General features: G+C 41.8%; 1 protein-coding gene across 2 annotated transcripts in view; it reads left to right on the forward strand.

The window, feature by feature from the left end:
- The first annotated feature begins 4,306 nt into the window (after nucleotides 1–4,306).
- Nucleotides 4,307–22,924, forward strand: part of ATG4C (autophagy related 4C cysteine peptidase) — an 86,042-nt gene continuing 67,424 nt past the window's right edge. Inside the window, exon 1 of one of the 2 annotated variants that reach the window (XM_075557092.1) lies at nucleotides 4,307–4,454. The gene's annotated coding sequence lies outside the window, so the exon portion shown is untranslated. Of the gene's footprint in view, nucleotides 4,455–5,137; nucleotides 5,162–22,924 lie in introns of those variants that run through there. The other variant, XM_075557100.1, reaches the window with a different exon arrangement.

Here is a 22,924-nt window from a genome sequence, read left to right on the forward strand (position 1 = left end):
CTCTAAGAAATCATCTCCTCTTCAGTCACATTTCAGGAGCCCTCAATCCTGAGCGGTCCATCCGCTGGCAGGATCTCTGACAATGTTCTGCTTCCTTTGTTTAGGTTTTCAGTATTTGAAAACACTTTGAAGTTATCTATGCATAGGTTTTCAGAGCCTTCTTCCTCTGAAGGGTGAGCTGAGTCCTTCTGTCATCCAAAGCCTTCTGCAAAAGGGATGCTCAGGATTTAAGCTGTAATACACACCAGAAATTGGTAATTTGATCCTACCCAGTGATGACATAGGAAAAAGTTTGTTTCTTTAACAAGTTGTTTCTTTAACAATTATAGTCAATGAGACTGAAGTAGTTAGTTTAATGTGCCAACCTGGCCGATAAACACATGTGGGGATCAGGTATCAGGCATCAAAGAACAAAAAATCATATCCTTCTAAATGAGCGTGAGTGCAGAGTGGAGATCCAAAGCCCATCTGTAGGCAACTGGACACCTCCTTACAGAAGGGTCTCCGGTAGGAGACGAGCCAGTCAGGGTGCAGGGTAGCAATGATGAAACATACAACTTTCCTCTAGTTATTAAATGCTTCCTCCCCCCCACTATCATGATCCCAATTCTACCCTACAAATCCGGCTGGACCACAGTATATACACTGGTACAGATAGGAACTGGAAACACAGGGAATCCAGGGCGGATGATCCCTTCAGGACCAGTGCTGAGAGTGGCGATACTGGGAGGGTAGAGGGAAGGTGGGGTAGAAAGGGAGCAGATTATAATGATCTACATATAACCTCCTCCCTGGGGGATGGACAACAGAAAAGTGTGTGAAGGGAGATGTCGGACAGTGTAAGATATGACAAAATAGTAGTAAGTTATAAATTATCAAGTGTTCGTTCATGAGGGAGGGAGAGAAAAATGGGAGCTGATATCAAGGGCTCAAGTAAAAAGGAAATGTTTTGAGCATGATGAAGGCAACAAATGTACAAATGTGCTTGACACAATGGATGTATGCATGGAGTGTGATAAGAGTTGTACGAACCCCCAATAAAATGATTAAAAATGATTTTAAAAAAGAGAAAAAATAAAAGAAATTATGTGCATCATCTATCATAAAATCATCTAGGAAGTGGCAATGGTTTAAAGCAGGGAAATCATACTAATTCTTTAAATAAATGATTATTACTATGCTAATAATAATGTTAACTTTTACCAGATTTCTTACTATTTTGTAAACTGCATTTTTCACAATTTCAATTTGTATGGCTGGCAATTGGCTGAATTGGAAAAGTTAAAGCTACATTTGGAGAACAATGACTAGGTACTCCAACTCAAAGAACCTCTTAAAAAACACAAGCTGATTACATAAATTCTGTACTCTGTAATCTCTTTTCTATGCTCATTTGCACAATTATTCATCATTGATACTAGAAATGCATGCATCAATTATTTATTATATATTCTAAAATATCCTTAATAACATCACCAATAAGTAACTGGTAATTATGCATTTATTTACTACAACTGGCTTAGAATAGCTGATAAGCTAATAACTATAGGTTAGCCACATTTACATTTAATCATTTCACTGGAATCCTTTTCTCTCACTACATTTTCATATTGTTTTGGTGCATGCATATGGAATGCAGTAGATTGTTTTCCATGGTCATAGATTTTAAATATTTGCTTGGTAGTGCTGCATAATTTAGCGTGCTGGAGTTGGAAAGCAGTTTGCGTGGTAGTTGATTCATGTTTGTGTTACAAAGTCTAATTTCCCTCTGGGAATGCAGTGAGGAGGTGTAAAATGAAAGGGTTTCTCTTCATTTCCCCCCCCCCCCCACCTGCTAAATATCTTGCTGTAAATTCACAGAAAATATTTTTTTCATATGATCTGTTAATGCATGCTACTACAAGGAAAATATCTTCATCATAAGACCTTAGGGAAATTATCATAGAGGCACCAGACGACTTGTTAAATGTATGTTATCTGTCCTAAAAAATATCTTAACAGCTTCCTGGATATGGAAACACAGACTATCATAATCAGGGATGAAGCCATTTGCTTTGCTTATTCTAAAGAATGTCTACTTTGTGACCTTGGAACTCTGGTCTTGTGATTTGTGAGCCATCACCTCCCCTCCCCCCGCCCTTCCCCTATTATAACAGAAAAGTAACAGCTCCAGTTACGTTTGTTAGAATAAGGAAAAAGGTAATTCCAACCATTAAACTCTCAAACTCATTGCTACCCCAATAGATTCAGACTCATAATGACAGAGTAGAACAACTCCTGTGAGTTTCTGTGACTGTAACTCTTTACCCAAAGAGAAAGCCTTAAGGTTAGGAGCCCAATGTCCCATCCACTCTGCCACCTCACTCATTATCGCCATGGAGTCATGGCTGACTTGAGGGTTTCTGAGACTGTAACTGTTAAAGCCCAGTCATTCTCCCTTGGAGCAGGTGGTTTTGAACTGCGGACCAGGAAGCTGGCAGCCCCAATGCTTAACCACTAGACCAGCAGGGCACAAGGGCTCCTTAAAGTATAATTTGAAAAACATGCTACCGTGTTTCCCCAAAAGTAAGACATTCCCCCCAAATAAGACCTACTTACAGTTTTGCTCTCTTTGAAATATAAGGCATCCCCCAAAAATAAGACCTCCCAAACCTAAGGCCTCCCCTATAATACGGCTCCCGGAAGCTACTGTGACTCTGGACTCTGGACCATAGCAGCAGTGCCTCTGTGCAGCTCACTGTTGGCCTCAGTGCAGCTAGAGCAAACAGATGTGGGAATAAATGTACCATAGATTGTTGTACATGGAAGTAATGGTACTAACAGGAAATTCTTGATACTGTAGGATTCACAGTTTGTCTGGTTATGCTGGTTTGTGATGACAACTACTACTGTACCATATACAGGTAATAAATTTCCTTTTTTGTTGTTCAACAATAAATGTGTACCGTATTCTTCTTCATGGAAAAATAAGATATCCCCTGAAAATAAGACCTAGCGCATCTTTGGGAGAAAAAATTAATATAAGACACTGTCTTATTTTCGGGGATACAGGGTAAGTTTAATTTTGAACTCTTCAGCTTGCTTTCTGAAAGTTTTCCCTAGGTAGTTTCACAGTTCTGTACTATATACTAAAAAATGTTAGCTACTTTTCACTTTTAACTTTGACTAAAATTTCCTATGCAAGTCAGGATTCTGCCTGACCTTCTTGCCCCATAACATCTTGTGCTACTATAAAATGACATAGAATTATGTTGTGCAATAATTTAGTATCTTGCATTTATCTCAACATTCTATTGAAGTGAGGGCAAAACGTTCCAATTCATAAAAATCTCGACTGGTTTTTCATTCCTAGCAAACTATCAGAATGTGAAAAATAGCATACATCTCTTGATATTTAAATTAGCGTCTATCTACGGTCACCGTTTGGAATACTTTCTCCAAAGACAGGCGGGTATACAGATTTGTTTTTGTTCTTTTACTAAATTTGGAGTTGATAGAAAGGTTGACCTTGCACTCCATAAGAAAGCTTAAAGAGTACTAGAAGTTGCGTTTGTGGGCCCTCAAGGGTTTTGTGGCTGGGATTTGGGAAAGTATTCAGGAGCGCAGTGCACACTGTATCCCGTAGCTCCTCATCCAGAGGAACGGGAGCCGTGTTGCATGGCATATAGGGAGTTGAAGTCCAATTGTTCAAAAGGCTCTTCAAACCGAACCAAACCAAACCCCCCTGCCAGAGAATTAACTGGTCCTTGCGGTTTCTGACACGGAATCTTTAGGAGAGTGGACTGCCTCCTCTTTCTCCCGCCAAACGCCTGTAGGCTGCTGGGTTTAAAATCCCTCACCTTGAGGATGTCAGGGCAACGCTTAAACCACTGCGTCACCAGGGCTCCTTCCAGGAACTGAAGGCAGCCCTTACGTGGCTTGTCAGGGGATCCCGGGTGCTGCAGGGGGTTATGAGTTGGACCCCGCCTACAGTCTCAAGGTTGGCAGTTCGAAATAACTAGCCCCTCTGCAGTTTTACCCTGTCCTGCAGGAGCCCAATGAATCGGAATCAACTGGGCGGCAAGGAGTGAGCGAATGTGATTTGTTTATCCCAGAATGATCACTTATGATGGAATACTTTCTCCTCAGCGCTGCACTGGCCACGTCGGTGGTTCTAGGAGCCGAGGTTGCGAACCAGTGTGGGGGCGGGAAAGTGGTGGGCAGGGCGAGCCGAGGGGGCGGGCGTTGCCATGGCGGCCACCAATGGCGAGGGGCCAACGCCCCGGAAGTGGCGGGCCGGCTGGGAGGGAAGGGGCGGGCTCTCCCTACGGCGGCCGGGGAGCGTCAGTCGCTGAGGGCGGAGGTGGAGCGTCAGCTGGAGACCGACTGCGGTGGCGGTCGCTGCCAGCGGTGGAGCTTTGCCCGGGTTGATGGCTCCTGCACAATCGTTACCGTTTTCCAGAGCTCCTGTTTAGGTGAGGGGACGACTTGAGGCTAGCGGGGCCAGGAGAAGGTTGGGACGTGTCTTTGCTCCCCGAATGACTGGGGATCTTGGGGCCCAGCCCACAGTGGAAGACCCTGCATCCCACCCCCGGGGCTCTCTGATGGCTTTGGCACCTCCCTCATGCACCCTTTCCAGTGTCGTTTCTTTTCGGACTCTTCCTCGCCTGGACCTGGGCTCCCGGGATAACAAACTTAACTCTTCTTGCGGCCTCTCTGCGTGCGGCATTTCCTCCACATTCCAGAAACGACCGACGGTCCCTCGAACTCCCGAATCCACTGGCCCCCTCCCTGTGCCAGTGCCCTGTCCTCCCGGTTCAATACGTAGGAAACCGATCCCCCCAGCTCTCACTCCTTTTGTTTCTAAAACTCTCCCCTGTATTTTGCCATTGTTTTTGCTTCAGACTGTAACACGCACGCCTGGATGAACATCCTAAGACTTTCCCGTCTAGACATGGACACTGACTCACTTCGTTGTCCTTGGTTCTTAGGGGACGGAGCCCTGGTGGCATCGTGGATTGCACGTTGAGCAGCTAACCACAAGCTCGCAGTTGTACCCCACCAGCTGCTCTCCCGGAGATGAATCTGTTTGCTTCCTTAAAGATTTACAGACTGAAACCCAAAGGCGGCAGTTCTGTCCTGCCCTTTAGGATCGCTATGATTTGGAATCAACTCAGTGGTTGTGAGTTTTGTTGGAGTTTATTGGCTCTCCTTCCTCTCACCCCCATCCACAGATGAAGGTTGTTTAGGTTGGCTGTCAGAATACATTTTACCGATCATTGTAAAAATCCCCAGTTCACGTGATAACTGGTGAATTCCTGAAACCTCATTGATGAACTCAGCCCGACTCAATGTTTATTGAGTTTATATAAGATGCTTCTGATTTGTGTTGATCATTTCCCCATCTGGGGTTCTTGCTAGCTAAACTTAAGAGGGGACTACTTCGTTTTACAGCTCTATGTAGTCTCCAGGTTAGGAAATAATTTTATTCCCAATTGTGTCGATGTCAGCGTTGGAAAGTTATCTAACATTAGCTAAATGTTTGTCCTTCTATACAGTATAAAATACGCCTTTCTTTGGAGCCCCGGGTTACACGCTGTGTTGCTAACCACAAGGTCAGCAGTTTAAAACCACCGGTCCCTCAGGGAGGAAAGATGATGCTTTCTGCTTCTGTAAAGATTTACAGTCTTGTAAACCTAGAGAAGCAGTTCTACTCTGCCCTTTAGGGTTGCTATGAAGCACAGTGGACTTGATGCCAGTAAGTTTGGCGTTTTGGGGAACTTTTCTGTGTATAAGAAAGACTTCCAGATAGATGAAAACATGTTTAGTAAAATAATACAATGATAATAATGGTATGGGTCACAAAGCAGTGCCTGTTTGTTATGACGAACCATAGTAAGAGGGAGCTCTGAATCGCAATGGAGTGCTTTAACCACTGTGCCACCAGTCATTTAGCATTTATTAAGCAGATGTTTTTCTAGGCTTCTGTGGAATAGTAGTGAATAAATATACTCTGTATTCTCTTAGAATGCAGAGGAAGGGACAAACATTAATCACGTAGTCTGTCAAAAAATGTAAAATTACTATGTTAAGTGCAGCAATAAAGGGCCTCATGTTATGCAAAGGAAGAACTGATTATAGCGGATATATAAGTTTGGATGGGAGTATGTAAGCGGGTATGTGAGTCTCCCATTTGGGAGCGTGTTGAAGGAGACCAGCGGGTCTTATTGGTGTTATTTTGGACACAGTGGTGGTGAGGATGTGGAGGTAACTGGATGAGTTCCAGAGATGCTCTGAAGGTGGGAATTGATGATGAGGCCCCTGGGAAAGGTAAGGGAGTGGTATCAGTGACCACAGGTGATTGTCAGTCCACGGAGAGAGCATTGACTAAGGACTGGTTGGGGTTGGAGGGATGAGTGCTTGCTTTGTTTATGAATATGGCTGCAGTAATCAAGGTTAATTCTTAGTCACTTACTTTCCCTTTTTGGTCATTGCTTTGATGAATTACTTTGGGAGTGGTATGCCTGCAGTACGTTTTTCAGCATTCCCTTCCACCCCTCTTCCTAGTAGGAACCCCTTCTAGACATCTGGAAGGACGGTGGTGTATGTTTTGAAAGGTGAATCATATACGAGAGAGCTACAAAAGTTTGCAGCCAAATTCCATTATTCTGTTCTTCCAGGAACTTTCTGAAGGCCCTTCATACATGGATAGGCAACTGAGTAATCCATAGTCTACATTTTCATTTGGGATTTGACCGTCATTGGATGTGATTAAATTCTAACGTCAATCAGTTGGCACATAAGTAAAAGGTGAATGTGCATTAGGGGAAAATGACAGTTTGATTTTTCTTTGAAGAAACATCTTGTATAATTGAGGCATAGTAAAGCAGAACAGTGCCCAAAAAACAGTGGAACAGTGCATGCAGTGGTTAACAGTGTGGGTTTTGGAGTCAGGCTAGCTGAATTCTAGGTTGATTTGGTTATTTTTAACAGTATGACCTTGTAGGAATTATTTAGCCTTTTTGAATCTTAAGGAGCTCTGGTCCTACAGTGGTTATGTATTGGACTGCCAACCCCAAGGTGAGCAATTCAAAACCATCAGCTGCTCCTCTGGAGAAAGATGAGTCTTTCTAGTCTTGTAAAGAGTTATAGTGTCGGTAACCCATGAGGCAGTTCTATTCTGTCCTATAGGGTCGCTGTGAGTCAGAATAGCCCCTGTGGCAGTGAGTTTGTATTTTATTTGTGTGTGTGTGTGAATCTTTGTTGTTTTCTATATTTCTTAATCTGTAACATGGGGATAAGAATGATACATGCCTTTTAGAGTTGTAAGGATTAAATGAGATGGTACATGCCCATACTGAAAGGTCAAAAGTTTGAACTCATTAACTATCTCTTTAGGAAAAGATGTGGCAGTCTGCTGATGCAAACATTACCCACTGAAACCAAAACCTACTGCGGTAGAGTTGATTTGGGCTTATAGCAGCCCGAATAGGATTCCTGAGACTGCAGATCTTTACCTGATGTCGCCACCAGGGCTGCTTTGTAAAGATCACAGCCTTGGAAACCTTATGAGGCAGTTCTGATCTGTCTGATAGAACTGTGAGTTGAAATTCGCCTGCTGGCAATGAGTTGGTTTGGTTGGGTTAGTTCTCATTGAAGAAGGCCTGGTAACCTGGTGGTTAGGTACCTGGATGCTAATTGGAAGGTCTAATAGAAAAAATTTGACAGCTCAAACCCACTAACAGCTGTAAGGAGGAAAGATGTGTCAGTGGACTTCTGTAAAGATCACTGCTATGGAACCCATGAGACAGTTTTACTCTGTATGAGATCTTTGTCCACGGTCTACTGCCTTTGAGTTAGGATTCAAAGGGCATCGAGGTTTAGCCTAGCTGTCAATCATTCCCAGTAAAGGGAGCTCCCCGACTGTCTGGAGGCCATTTTCTTCTCCCTTGAAAGCAAAAATCAACCTCCAATAAAATATCCTTATGGAAAGATAGAAGATAGTGATTTTCTGATTTATTTAAATGTATATCAACCCCCACCTCTAGCCCCCTCCAAAAACATTAGTTCTAAGATTAGTAGTGTAATAAGTAGTGAACTCTGCATCCCCTTCTAGAATATCTAACATAGGCTCCATGAGGGCAGGGGTGTCCATTTTCTCAATGTGTCTTATCTCTGGTGCCCAGACAGTGCCTGGAACACACTAGACACAATAAATACTTGTGAAGTGAATTAGTATCCTTATTAAAAATACAGCTCTGAGAATATGTGTGTGTGTATGTGTTGGGTGAAGTTTTTGATTTGGATATTTTCTTTTCTTTTAGCCAAGAAGATTAAAGAATAGAGATATATGTAAGAAGTAAATGCAAAAAAATTAAATGCAGAAAACATTACTACTGATATTTTGGCTGAATTGATGCATTTTACAATGTGTTTTCAATTATTTATAACTTTGTGCTTACGACAAATGAGTGTGGCACTGAAGGAATTGGGCCTGCAAATAAGTCGTGTCTCACAGACTTACCTGCTTCCAAGGCCGTGTCTCTCCACTGTAACACACGCTAATAGTTATTTAACAGTTATTCAACTTGAAAAGTACCTTACAGTTGCGTCTGCTACTCTTTAAGCTGACTCCTGGTAAGGGAAGCCTTTTTCTATATTTTATTTAAAAATCAACAACAAACCATGAAACAGGCTCTTGCACACCCAGGGCAGGCTCAGGTGAGGAAAATCCACACTCTGTATTTGCCTCTGATAGTGGTTTTTATCCAAAAGAACCTGGGTAATTAATGGAGAGGCAAATGCATAGTTTGGATTTTCCTCGCCTGAACTTGCCCCAAGTTTGCAGGAGCCTGGGTAGTGGTTTAGTTTTTCTCATCTATAAAATATGGGGAGGGGGAGGGGGAGGGGAATGGTTACCTTACTAGGAGTCAAACAAACAATTGATTTAGGACCCCTGGTGGTTATTGGTTACGCATTGGCCTCCTAACCACTAGCTCAGTTGGAGGAAGATGAGGCTAACTAATCCTATAGAGATTTTCAGTCTTGGGAACCCATGGGGCAGTCCTCTGTCCTGTAGGGCTGTTGGAAGTCAGAATCCACTTGAAAGCATTTGGTTGCTATGAGATGGAAATGACTTGAAGGCAGGGGGTTGTGTCTGGTGTTTTATGGTAGGTTAAATGAGTGTGATCAGTTCTGTAGCCAACTTAATTTCTACCCAACTAATAATTTTTTTCTTTGGAAAATCTCAAGCCTATAGAAAAACAAACCGAAAGAGTAGTGTAACAAATACCTGCATCTCCTCCACCTAGAATCATAGCTTGTTAACGAAAATGTGGTAGATTAATAGACCCTTCTAGCCAGACGCTCTGTGTGACGTATTGTAAATCATAGCGTCTGTATATGTGGTTATAATCCTGTTGTGCAGGGTTCTCGTTTATGCTAATCGGGTTAAGATGGGATGTATTTTGAGTCTCCTCCTTACTAGAGGCTATGAACAAGCTCATGTTGGGGTACGGTCTGCTGAGAGACAGAAACCACACCGCCACATAAGAGAGCTATCTCAAAAGCTAGGAGAGAGAGAGAGAGAAATCCAAGGAGCATCAGGGAAGAAGAGCCACCAGTGGAGCGCATTTGAGGTCTCCCACTTCAGAGGCCCAGGCAAGGAGCCTGTGAGGCAGCAGAGGGGTTGCGAGCAGAGGAGACTGCGACTGCAGCAGAGCGGGGAGCTGGTTTCCTGGCGCTCTGCGCCAGTAAAGAGTTACAGCTTGGGAGACCCTGTGTAGTTGCTCTATGACTCAGAATTGACTAGATTGCTGTCAATTTTGGGTGATGTACTCAAGGATACCCCCTTTTTGTACTGAATTGTATTCAATTTGTTAAAAACTGTTACCATGAATTCCTTTTTGATCATTAAAGTATCTCATATTTGGCCAGTGAAAGTCATTTCAAGCGATTCCTCTGCCATTTTGATAGATCCTAGTACTTTCTTACTTTTTGGTACATGTTCATCTCATATTTTCCCTGCTCGAGATTAGTTATTTATCAAGCGCTGTGTCAGTCTGGGTAGACTAGAGAAACAAATTCATGGACACTGGTATGTGAATAAGAAAGAGCTTCATATATAACAGCAATTGAATATTGAGAAAACAGCCCAGTCCAGATCAAGTCCATAAGTCTGATATTAGCCCATATGTCCGATACCATTTATAAATTCCTCTTTAGACTCACACAACACATGCAATGATTCTGAATGCAGGAAGATCACAGGCCAGTGGGTGGATGGTCTTGTGGATTCAGTGGTGGTGGAAGCATCTCAGTGCTGGCGGGGGTCTCTATGTGGCTCCTCTGTCTGCAGAGCTCTGGTTGCATCACTGTTGCTCCATCAGGCTCCTCGGCAGTAATGTCTCCCAGGGAGTGAGCCTGTGTCCCGCCTCCAATGAGCAATTTATCTCTGTGGCGCCTTCAAATGAGGCCATCAAGTTGTGACCTGATTGACAGGCTGAACTCCACCCCTTTACTCAAGTCTCAAATTGACAACAGATTATGTAATTACCACAAATGTTGCATTTTTTGGTGGGAAATGATACGTAGACACTAAGCGCTAGGCATTGACGATGACAATTACTCTTAAAATTAATAGAGATAGGAAATATCTTGAGAGGGCTTCAAAAAGTTCATGGGTGAATAGATTGAAAAAAGTAATTGGAATTTTTCCAACTTTTTGTAGCCCTCTGCCCATGAATTTATAGAATATCTCCAATTCAAATTTCAGTATCATAAGAGTTTTTCACTTTCCGCAAATCATATTCATATCTCCTTTTTCTCATATGGAAAATTCTGATTCTCATTCATGTCAATGTACTTACTCATCTAATCTATCTTATAACACAAATGAGGCTTTCTTCTCTCCAAAAGAGTCATAGTCTCAGAGACCCACAGGGACAATTTTACCCTGTCCTATAGATTGCTATAGAGTCCAAATAGACTCTTTGGCAGTGATGATTTGGGTTTTGGTTTATAACACAGATAAAATAAATGTTAGAGTTATTAGGCCACTATTACTTTCAACAATAGATATGTCAAGTAGAATTTGTTTATTTTCTATCCTCTATCCTTGGAAGATAGCCCATTAAAGGTAGCTAGTCAATTATTTGAATTATTTTTTTCTGTGTAATTATGTTATCATTTGTGTTAGGCAGGGTTCTCTAGAGAAACAAAACCAGGACACTTATGATTATATATATTCACATATAAATATATTTATGTAGCGCGAAGGAAGATAACAGCTAATTAGTCCACACAGCAGTACAGAGGGTTCTGTTGAATTCACTTTCATGGAACAGTTAATATACTGAAAGCCCTTCAGTATATTACTCTTGCAGGCTGCAGGTCCAAGGTCAAGGGAGTCTGCCCTCAGGCAGATCCAGCAAGGCGGGTGGGCGAGGAAAGGGGAGCATAGTGAAGCAGTCCTGATGGAGCCGCAAGGTTTGCCGAAGCAGGTCTTGATGGAACCTCAAGCTCTAGCAATGCACACATGGCAAGGTGACATGATCCACACTTGACTTGGCCCACAATAGCACAGCACAGAGTTGAGGCAAAGGACTGGCTCAGGCAGCAGAGCGCTCGCCGGTCAGATCCCAGGGAGAGAGAGGGGAAGCTGGCCCGCCTTGGAAAGCATTTAACTCAGCTGCCTTCCAGTCAAGCTGCGACCTGATTAAACTCTGCCCACATGTTCCTACAGAAGCCTAGTTGGCAAAATAAACCTATCATACCACGTGACATATTGTTCCTCCTAAATCTTTTCCCCTTAATTTTTATTTATTTTATTGTTGTTTAGTATATATACAGCAAAAACTCACCAAACTCAAACTCACTGCCATTGAGTCAGTGCCAACCCATGGCAACCCTAAACGACATCACAGAACTGCCCCAGGAGTTCTGAGATTATACTGCTTTACTGGAGTAGAAAATCCCATCTTTCTCCCATAGAGTAGTTGATAGATTTGAAGTGCTGACCTTGTGGTTAGCAGCCCAATGGGTAAACAATACACTACCAGAGGTTCTATATACAGCAAAACAACACAAATTTGACAGTTTTTACATATACAACTCAGCGACATTGACTATACTGTTTTGTTGTGCACCCATTCTTTCCCTTGTTTTCTGAGTTGTTCCTTTCTGATTCGTGTACACTCCCAACCACTAAGGCAATATTTTGTGTTGCTGTTGTTACTTTGATCCTACATAAAACCAAAACCCGCTGCCATCAACTCACTGCTGACTCACAGCGACCCCTATGTGGGTTTCTAGACTAACTGTTTATAGGAGTAGAAAGCCCAGGTTTTCACTCACGGAGCTGCTGGTGGTTTTGAACTGCCGACCATGTAACCCAACATATCTACACCACCAGGGCTTCTTTGATCTCATATCCATAGTTCTTAAAAGAGCAAATAGTCTAGGGAGAACTTTTTACTAGTGAAGCTACATATGTTTGGTTTTATTATGACCTCAGGTGATTTATTTATCATTTAAGGTCTGAACAGAAAGAGTGAGTTTATTGAAGGGGGATACTTTGGAAAAGAAGCCCAAAGGGCCCTTAGCTAGTCTAAAATGCCTTGGGTGTTGTTTTTGAGGTATGGTTAAAAGATTGTCTCAGGGCAGTAGTTTTACAAGCTTTTCTACCTGAAGTGGCTCATCCAGAAAGTCAAGAGTTCATGAGAATTTGAAATTCTGTTCCTTTTCCCACTTTTGATTAGGATTCTTCTATGGAAACTTTGGTCAAAATGTTTGGTACTGGTAGCCTGTACCATCCAGTTCTTCTGGTCTTTTGGCGAAAGAGGCAACTGTTTAGTGGAGGCAGTTAGCCACACCCTTCATAGTCTCCTTCTAGCCTGACTCTCCTTCTTTCTCTGTTGGTCCGGGAATAGACACCATTTGTTGTTCCATGGATGGCGGCTTAATGGGATATCCCTTAAGACCGTGACCCTAACCCTCCAAATCAAGAAACCAAGTCCCATGAGGTATGTGGTTGCATATAAACAGCCTCAAAAACACAAACCGACTCACTGCCATCGAGTCAATTCTGGCTCACAGCTGCCCTCTAGGACTGGGTAGAGTTGTCCTTGTGAATTTCTGAAGATGGAAATGCTTTATGGGAGTAGAAAGCCCTATCTTTCTCCTGAGTAAACAGCCTCAATGGCTGCTCCTTTAAAAATTTTTTATTAATAAACTTTTATTGGGGCTCATACAACTCTTATCACAATCCATACATACATCAATTGAGCAAAGCACCCTTATACATTCGTTGCCCTCGTCATTCTCAAAATTTGCCTTCCACTTGGGTTCCTGGAATCAGCTCGGTTTCCTTTTTTTTTCCTTCTTAATTTAAAAAATAAATTTGTGGTTGTAAATATGAAGGACCTTCTAAAAGTTCATGAGAAAATCGAATGAAAAGATAATGTAACTTCCCACAAACGTTTGAAGCCCACTCATGTCTATTATTACACAGCTTTCGATGTATAACTTAAACCCGCTGTCACTAAGGCAATTCTGACATAATGACACTAATAGGGCAGAGCTGCTTCTGGCTGTTTCTGCGGCTGAATCCTCATTGGAGCAGAGAGCCTCATCTTTCTTAGGAAGAGCAGCTATGGGGTTTGAATTGGATGGGCAGCTGAATGCGTAACTCTACCAGGGCTTTTGATGTAAAACTTATTGACAGCAATTTCAATAATTGGCTGTACACCCCCTTCTCTGCTTTCAAGTCTTGGGCGTATGCCCAGGATGAGATTGCTGGATCACACAGTAGTTCTAGTTTAGTTTTTGAGGGACCACTGTGTTATTTCTGATGCCCACAGCAGTGGCGGAAGACTCCAGTGACCTCACATTCTTGCCCACTGTGGCTCTTTTCCTAAGCTTAGCCATCCCCCTGCGGGTGAAAGGGTGTCTCACAGTGGTTTTGAAGTACCTCTCTGATGACTGATGAAGGAGCCCTGGTGGCACAGTGGTTACCCCCTGGGGCTGCAAAGTGCAAGGTTAACGATTCAAACCACTAGCTGCTCCTTGAGAGAATGATGGGGCTTTCTACTCCCATGAAGAGTTATGGTCTCAGAAACCCAACAGGGGTGATTCTATCAAGTCCTATAGGGTCGCCATGAGTTGGCATTGACTTGATGGCTGTGCGTTTGTTGTATGGGTATCTTTTCATATGTGGCCATTTAAAAGTCTCTTTTGGTGAAATGTCTATTGAAGTCCTTTGCCTATTTACTAATTGAATTATTTTAAGTTGTTAAAATTGAACATATGTTTTGATTATTAGATTCTTTTTTTTTATTATTAGATTCTTGTTGGATATGTTTTCCAATGAGAATCTGAGTCAGTAGCATTGCATTTCATATTATTGGTAACATTTTTCAATGTAAAAGTTTAAAAAATTTATGAGACCCCATTTTATTCATTTTGTCTTTTGCTGTGTGTACTTTTAGTATTACACTAGACAATTCATTGTTGAAAGTTAGGCTAAACTACATAAAATCAGAATTCTGTAAGACTACTAAAGTAGACGTAATAATTTGAAATTTACCATAATATATAATTAGGAGGAACTCTAGAACAGTTTTCTCAGCTAGAGAATATGAAGCTCTAAACACTGGAAGTTAAAGACGTAGGCTTAAACGCATGGTTCTGTTTTCAACTTGATATGATAGTATTTAAAATTAGGAAATGTTTAGAAAAGTAACCTCAAACAATTCCATTTGTAAGCCCAAACAATTGTGTTTGTAACCATTTTATACAATGCTCTCCTTTTTTTTGGACCTATGATGCAATTCAAGCATTGATCTTTAACAATAGACATGATTGTTGAGGGCAGTTTAATTCCCAAACAATATGTATGATGTTTTTCTCTATTTACAACCAGAATAGAAAGAGTTATGTTATTTGTATGTCCTTGTCCTTTTGTATTTGAAGAAGGCTAGAGTTATTATTCATGTGTGGCCAATCTCTGAGAGCAACATTTCTCTTAGTACTTATGACACCTAATATTTCTATTGTGAGATAGAGCCACAATGGGTCTTGGATTTGGCTAATTTATAAATAGCTTGCTAATTGAGGTATGAGTTAATGAGGGCAGGTACTGGGTTTCTTGGTTCTTTGAAACTCCCAGACTGCCTGTGTTAAAACCACGCTCATTCTCGATTAATGACTAAATACAATATCTTGTTTTTAAATGACATGCAGTCACTAGTCTCAATAATGCGGATATACTTTTTGCTTGGCAACAGTAGTAAGTGGTATGGGGCTTAAAAGATTTTATCCATATTTACTTCTTACAAATCACTAAGTCACAATTGCAAATTTAATTTCTCATCTTCACGTTAGCTTTCTCCTCGTGAGTTCTCTGATTCTGCCTCGAAGTGTCATCTACCTAAGTACCAGACCTGGAATCTCACATGACTTTAGTTGTTACTCTCATATGTGGGCTTCTATGTAGGCATGCATTTGTATGATGTTCCTGATTCTGTCACTTCAACTTGTTGCTCATATCTCATTTCTAATACCCTTCCCAGTACCCTGATTGAGGCCCTCATTACTTCTCATGTAACTGAAGCTGAAGGGAGTGGAGAAAGCATCCCTGGTGGTGCAGTGGTTAAGCATTTGGCTGCTAGCTGAAAAGACGGAGATTCAAATCCCGCGGCTGCTCCGAAGGAGAAAAAGGCGGCAGTCTGTTTCTGTGAAGATGAGGGCCTAGGAAACCCAATGGGCCAGTTTCACTCTGTCTTCTAGGCTCGTTGAGAATCAGGATGAAATCACTAGCAAGTGCTCGGTGGTTTTCTGGTTTACTATGGAAAAGAAGATTTGGGAGATGAGAAAAAATTTAAAATATCTGGCAGGCTCTCAAGTGGAGATGGCATTATTCATCTCATAAGGCACAGCCAGGATCATTTAGTGACATTAGCAGGAATTATCTGATCTTATACAAGGGCCTTTTTAGCAAGTATAGTTATTTAAAATTAATAGGTGTCATGTAATTATTTTGACACTCTGAAAGTTCTGTCAGTAGAAAATAGATAGCCTAGAATATAATCAGGTTTAAAATGTTTAGTTGTGTTTTCTGCCCAGTACAGTCCAAATTAAGGAGTTCCGTACTCAGCTTGTTGTAGTTTGTTGTGTTCAGTCAGTGGCACTGTGGCTGTCCTGGTCTGGGGTGTTGTAACGTTGTTGCTGACCTGGATTATTGATTAGTGAGTGCAAACCAGAGAGCAGATCGGACTTGTAGACTCAAGGCCAGTCTTTGCTCTAATATGTTAAATTTGTACATTTTCTTTCCCTGCTCTTCCCCACGTTAGGCATTGCAGGGTATGAGAGATTTGCTAATAGATTGGAATATATTACATGAGAGAATGGTGTGAATATAAAGGAAAGATCTATTTATATTAACACTTGTTATTTTAGGAGCCCCAGTGGTGCTGTGGAATAGGCATTGGGCTGTGAACTGCGAGGTTAGTGGTTCAAACCCACCAGCCACTCTGGGGGAGGATGCGGCTGTCTTGCCTCTCCCCCTGGCTCTCCCTTGGTCCTCGCTCCCCTGTGCCCTTTCCCCTTGTCTTCCTTCCCCAACCCCTCTCTCCTGCCCTCGTGTCTCCCATCTCCATGTGGACCACCAAGCGGGGCTGAGGTGAGCATGCTACCATGAAAAAAAAAAAAAAAAGAAGATTTAGTCTCAGAAGTCTTATATAAAAGGTAGGAAAGGAAGAAAAGATCAAAATGAATCAGCAAAGACTCAAACCTTTTCTTAATCAGAATTGCTAAGGAAAATGGAAGAAATGATGAAGTATAAGAGCTGAAGAGAAAATTTCAAAGGCAGCCTAGAGAAGACACGTAAGATATTATAATGAAATATGTAAAGACCTTGAGTTAAAAAAGATAAAGGAGGAACACACTGAGCAAATCTTAAATTGAAAGAACTCAAGAAAAAATTCAAGCCTTGAGTTGAAATATTGAAAGATTCTAAGGGAAAATATTGAGTGACACAGGAAGGGTCAAAATAAGATGGAAAGAATAGACAGTCATTAAACCAAGACTCTCCCTGGTCCTCAGCCTCTGAGCCATGTGGTCCCTTGGCCTCTGACTGTGGGTCTGGGAGTCTGTCTACTGCTTGCATCAGAGCCTCTTGATCTCAACTCTGTATCTCTGTTCTGTCTCCTTGTCTTCTTGACTTGGCCTCTGGTCTCAGCATGCCATGGCCTCTGCAGCCTCCACTGCTCGGGCACATGCTTGAAACAGGCTCTGCTGGTGGCTCCTCCACCTCTCTGTGCTTCTGACAGGACTGTCTTCTACACAGTGGAATGGCAACTAAGACCGACCCCCTCAGCGTTTGTTTGTCTTTTACACTGTATTTGTGTAGCCCCACTCAATCATTTCGTGGGAGTTAGACATAAATAGAAGACCCCTATTAAGAAATTTCATTTCACCACAGTCAGATTCAATGGCAAGAGGTTTTTGGTTTGGTGTATTGATTTAGTGTTTTTAACCAGGATATGTGATCCTGTAGAGTCCTAAGGATGTTTATAAGATGTAGCCTTGAAGACAAACTACCCTGTGAAGCTTTTGCTCTCAGCTCTTTTTTCCTCGTCACTTCGTTTATGTACGTGCCTGTATTGTGTTGCTCCCTTCAATCTTTTCCAGTCTTTGGGCTCTCTCACTGCCATAAAGCATGCCTACCTCTTAGCGCCGAAAGGAAAAGCTAAATGTTATCATTGCTTTCCCTTCTTCATACTTGCTGTTTAAAAAAATAAATAATTGTACTGAGTCTTTAGGCTGTTTTTTTTGAGGGTGTACAAACTTATGATCAAAGATTGGCAGCTATAGGAAAAAAGGGGCTCGTAATGGAATCATTAGTTGATGTTTATGGAGAGATAACAGCGAGATAAGATAGCCCAAAGTATTAAGAAACTCTCCAGATTGGAAGACGGATTCATATTTGTCACTAAAAGTGCAAGCAAGTAGGAAAGGTTGTAGTCGATGGAAAATTTAGGGTAGAACTTACAGTTCCTTTTATTTGATGGTCTTGTTAAAAGCACATCAAAAATTCTAAATCAATCTGTTTTTCACCTTAGGGCAGAATACCATTTGGGGAAGATGCCCAAGCATAAATCCATCACGGAGTCTGTGGTGTTTTTACCCATCATCTAACAACTGAGCTGTATTCTGTAGAATCAGTTCTCAATGTTTTGTCTGTCAAAAGTTTTCATTTGGCTTTAAATTCTAAGTGGATAAAATATTCTGTTTTCATAAGGGAGAAGAGACTGATTACCTTTGCCTGCACTTCAAGGTATAAAGATTTGACGACTGATTTGAGTAATCTTTACATTGACCTGTTTGTAATTTATTGACTCTCTTAATACACGATGGCTCTGAAAGTGATGTCTGGGTCCCCACGGGTGATGGTCATATCCCAGATCATAGTTCTGTTTTCCTAAGAACCTGCTTACTCAGCTCTGCCCATCACCCACTATGATGTCAGGACAGACTGACTCGGGCAGCTTCATCTGTGTTTATTGAAACAGAGTAAATGAACTTCCTCCTTTTGCATGCTATTATCTTCTAATTAGACTTGGATTTGTCACCCTTTAAACAATTAGGAGCAGTAGGAGATGGTGGATGGTTAGCTCTGTTGTCAGATTCTTTCCTGGAGGAAGTCTGCGGAGGTGGGGGTTGGGGGTGGGGAAAGATAGTGATTTCTTGGAAGTTTTAAGGATTTAAATGTTAAATATTTAAGTTTACCATTCCTTATGAAAAGTGATTCGGAAGTTGTGAAGAATTTTATTTTGTTACTTTCAAGACTGAGACTGATGACATTAGATAAGGGTAAACCAGAATTGTGGCATATCAGTTTGATGAGTGGATGTAAATATTTTAGGTATTAGAGGAAATTGAAATATATTGGTTCATGGCTAAATAACAATGGTTTCATTTGTAGACAAGAGGGTTTTCATCAGTTCTTATAATGGTTTCATTTGTAGACAAGGGGGTTTTCATCAGTTCTTATTTCTTTATTTTAACTTAGGGGAGCTTTTGAAAGGGGAGTCTGTTGAAGATAGTATTTTGCAGTGAGGATATTGAAGTTCAACCTGGCTATTTCGTTGTGTATTTTGCTTATTTGCTGTTAAAAGTATTGTTTGTCTTGTCTTTCTTTGATTGATCTCACATAAATACAAAGAAAAGATGTTAGCACACTGGATGGAATTAAACAGCACTCTGTTCTTTCCCCTCCTTTCCAAATCTCAGCACACTTAACTTTAAGAAAGGGGAAAAAAAAAAGGATTAGTAAGAGATTTCCTCCAAGTCATTTTGTTTCGCCAAAGTGGTCTGGGGGAATTAAATTGAGGAAGTTAAATTTTTCACATGACTAGCTGAATTTGATATCTCTAAGAATAGTGTTCTTTTTCTTAAAAAGGGGAAAGCGCTTTAGCTAGCATTTTTATTTCAGCTAGTTATCTGCCTTTAGAATTATGTAATAGGATGACTTTGTACATTTCTTTATCCAGCAGTTTGGAGTCTACGGTTAGAGTTAACACAATGAGCACATTTTAAATTTTGTATATATGTATTTTTGTTATTTATTTATTTATTTATTTATTTTTGGTATACTGTTTTTCATCTAATCAAATTAGTTATGGATAATTGATTATTATTCTAAGGTTTAATGTAAGCAATTTAACTAATACACAATTTAATAATAAGAGAAATACACAGAAGTAAATAAAACCAGAAGTTTTGTTAGATCTCTCTGGAGCTAGTTATACCTTGGGTCCTTGGCCCCACGTGAGAAAGAATTCACTCCAAAGCCTGGTTCGTGATCCAAGTGAGTTTTATGAGAGTCAGAAGAAGTTTCAGGTTTACACGGCACCCATAGGACTCCTCCCGACCATGCAGCCTGGCGGAAGCTGCTCAGCACCACACAGAAAAGTGTCGCTGGACTCTGGGTTCCTGCCTTTTCAAGGATTCCACAGGGAAGTGTGGTGGACGACCCCTGATTGACCCCATTGGCTGAGTTGAATTCACCTGGCCTACGTGGGCCAATCCAGGTTCAGCACCCAGCCATGCCTACCTGTGGGAAACCTGAACCCTTGAGCATGTGCAGTGTGCCACTCCTTTGTTTCCGTAGCTTGGCCCTCTGGGCATGCGTAAATGGACATTCCCCAGCCCTACGCTAGCCTGCCTAATAGTTTCATCCCTGCAACTTTTAACATTGTGGACTTAGACCTTGTTTTATACATCTGTATTTAAGTGCATACATGTGCACAGGGATACCCGTGCGTGTTGTTGTTGGGATCAGGGTGTTGATTTGGGCACAGTGCCCTTTGTACAGCAGAAGGAAGCACTGCCCGGGCCTGCGCCCTGTGCACAATGTTGTGTTTGAGCTTAGTGTGGCATCGTCTTGTTGAGGGTCTTCCTCTCTCTGACTGGCCCTCTGCTTTACCAAGCCATACAGGAATAGCACCTTCAAGGGACGTTTTGTGCATTGCCACAGAGCAGCTCATCAGCTGGACATCTAACCATTCGTTCATATTTTGCTTCATCTCATTCATTGTGATACCCTCAATGTAATTGATCCCAGTCCCCCCTGCTTCCTGTTTCCATTCTTCCTTCTTTCCTAACCGGTCGAAACTTTGTCTCTGGGTAAATGCTGCCCATCTCCTCTCAGGTGGCTGATTATTGTAAGGTGTGTGTACCCCACTTACAGTTTTAATCCCTTACAGACCTTTCTTATGGCCTTGGGTTTCCCCCTACATTTTGCTTCCACTCTGTTCGAGATCTTCTAATGTGATTCTTTTCAGAGTGCTTGGTAGTGATAGTGTGATGGAGGGGAATTTCTTTCTTCTTAACCCACTCTGTCCCCAGCGGAATGTCTTAAAATGGCTCATCTACCCATATTTCTGAAACTCTCACTAAATGACTGCGTGGGGCCATGCGAATAGGACATACGTGACCCTGAGAGAAGGTATCGGTCTGTGTTTGCTACCGTCCCCCTGGCTATGAGTATGAGCCATCTTTGAAACAGAAGCAGAGAGAGAAAGCTTAGGAGTGTCAGAAGAGAACATTCCAGATCTCTGTTGAAGTGATATAGAGGCTGAGACCAGACTGTGGATGGAGCCTCAGAGGGGCAGCACTGAGATTATGGGATCCCTCCTCTTCATGTGGCCAGGACTATGGAACTATGAGACAGGGCAATAGGCGGGCTTGCTTCATGGCCCCCAGAGGCAGAGCCCAAGGGACCACGTGGCTGAGAACTGGAGAGAGACTTGGCTGCTGGCTGAGGAGAGGTGTTGCTGTGGATCTATGACTGCATCTTTACGGCTTACTGATCCTGACTTGTAATAGCCTATTAGCTTCTGTAATAAACCCCACAATGGTAAATACTGTCCATGAGTTCTGTGTGGGCATTGCAAGGAATTCTTGAATCCAGCATCATGGAACGCCGTGGGAGGAGTGATTGGTGTAAGAATAGGTAAAGAAGGAGGGAGTGTGACGATACAGAAGCCAGACATGGCTTCTCATGCCATCCATTGCAGGCAGGCAGGCATCGTCTAGCATTTGGTCTCAGGGTTGTGAAGGCTGATGTTCCTCTGATCATTGGACCAATTGTTTCCGCGTATTGTCTATTTTTGTCACTCTTCTTTCTTTCAGACAAGTAGAGACCAAATGGCTGCTCGTGAGTTTTTAAGACCCCAGTTGCTACTCACCAGATCTGAGATGTGGAATAGTGTCTTTGTGGACTCTGTTACACCAGTTAACCTCGGTGTCCCCCAAGACTTTGGTTCTAACCCCTCAGGCCCTGTCACTCATTCCCTCAAGGTCTTTGGCTATGCCAAGACGTTTCCTTAATTTAGCCCCCTGTATTCTCCACTACATTCATGGATATGCTTGCAGCGAAGAAATATTCATGTATAAATATCCTCAAACCTAGATACATTTTTAAGTACACGCCCACTCTCCCTCCCAATCTTTTTGGTGTGTGTGTCACTCCAGGCATTTACACTTAGATCACCATTATCACAGGATTGTGTTTATGCCATCACCTCCTTTCCTACCACTCTGTTCAACTGCTCCTGGTCAGTGCTCAGTCCTTTCCTATGAAGCTCAAGGTTCCAAATCAAAATGATTAGCAAGCTAGCCTGACCACTAGGCTCACTAGTGGAGCCTTTACATATCCAGACATGCCCCGCCCACCCGGGGCGGGGAGGGGCTATGGTACATGCCTCTCTGTTAGTGGTATTCTCTCACAGGATTTTGGCCATCAGACTTGATAACTCATTATGTACAGTGTTCATTTCCTCAACCTTTCAAGTTGCATCTCCTTGTAGCACTGAAAAAAATGGTGACAAAAGTTCTTTAGTATGTATTTCTTTGATTTAATATTTTCATGTTTGCTAGTCCTGTCTTTTATTAGTAAAATTGTTTTCCCTGTGTGTTATTTTCCCCCCATAAGTTTGAAATGAACTTGTGTGTCACTAAAGACTGCAAGTCCACTTCAGTTTTACTTTTTCTCCTTTTTTTGGCCACTTAGACGAATATGTAGGTTGGAGGGGTGTGGAATCTGGAGGATTTTTTTCCCAAGACTCTGAGACTTGTCGCTGGCCTCCTTGCAGTCTTCAAAGTCTTATCTTTTGGTATAAAAACCACATTTGTTTTTCTTTGTTTTTCCTTATAATAATGGTGTTATTAATAGTTTATCTTTTTAAGATTGACCACATTTGCTAAGCATAATGCTCTCTAACTTTATTTCTTGACGATGTTTAAGAGAGTTGTCCTTGTTTTTATTGATGTATAATATTCCATTGTATGAGAGTTTGACTATATTCCTCTATAATTGGTGTTTTTGATTATTTCCATGTTTTGTTGCAATCAGAATAGTTGTACATTATTTTATTTACTTATA

This window comes from Tenrec ecaudatus, chromosome 1, assembly GCF_050624435.1.
Source record: "Tenrec ecaudatus isolate mTenEca1 chromosome 1, mTenEca1.hap1, whole genome shotgun sequence".
Classification (NCBI taxonomy): Eukaryota; Metazoa; Chordata; class Mammalia; order Afrosoricida; family Tenrecidae; genus Tenrec; species Tenrec ecaudatus.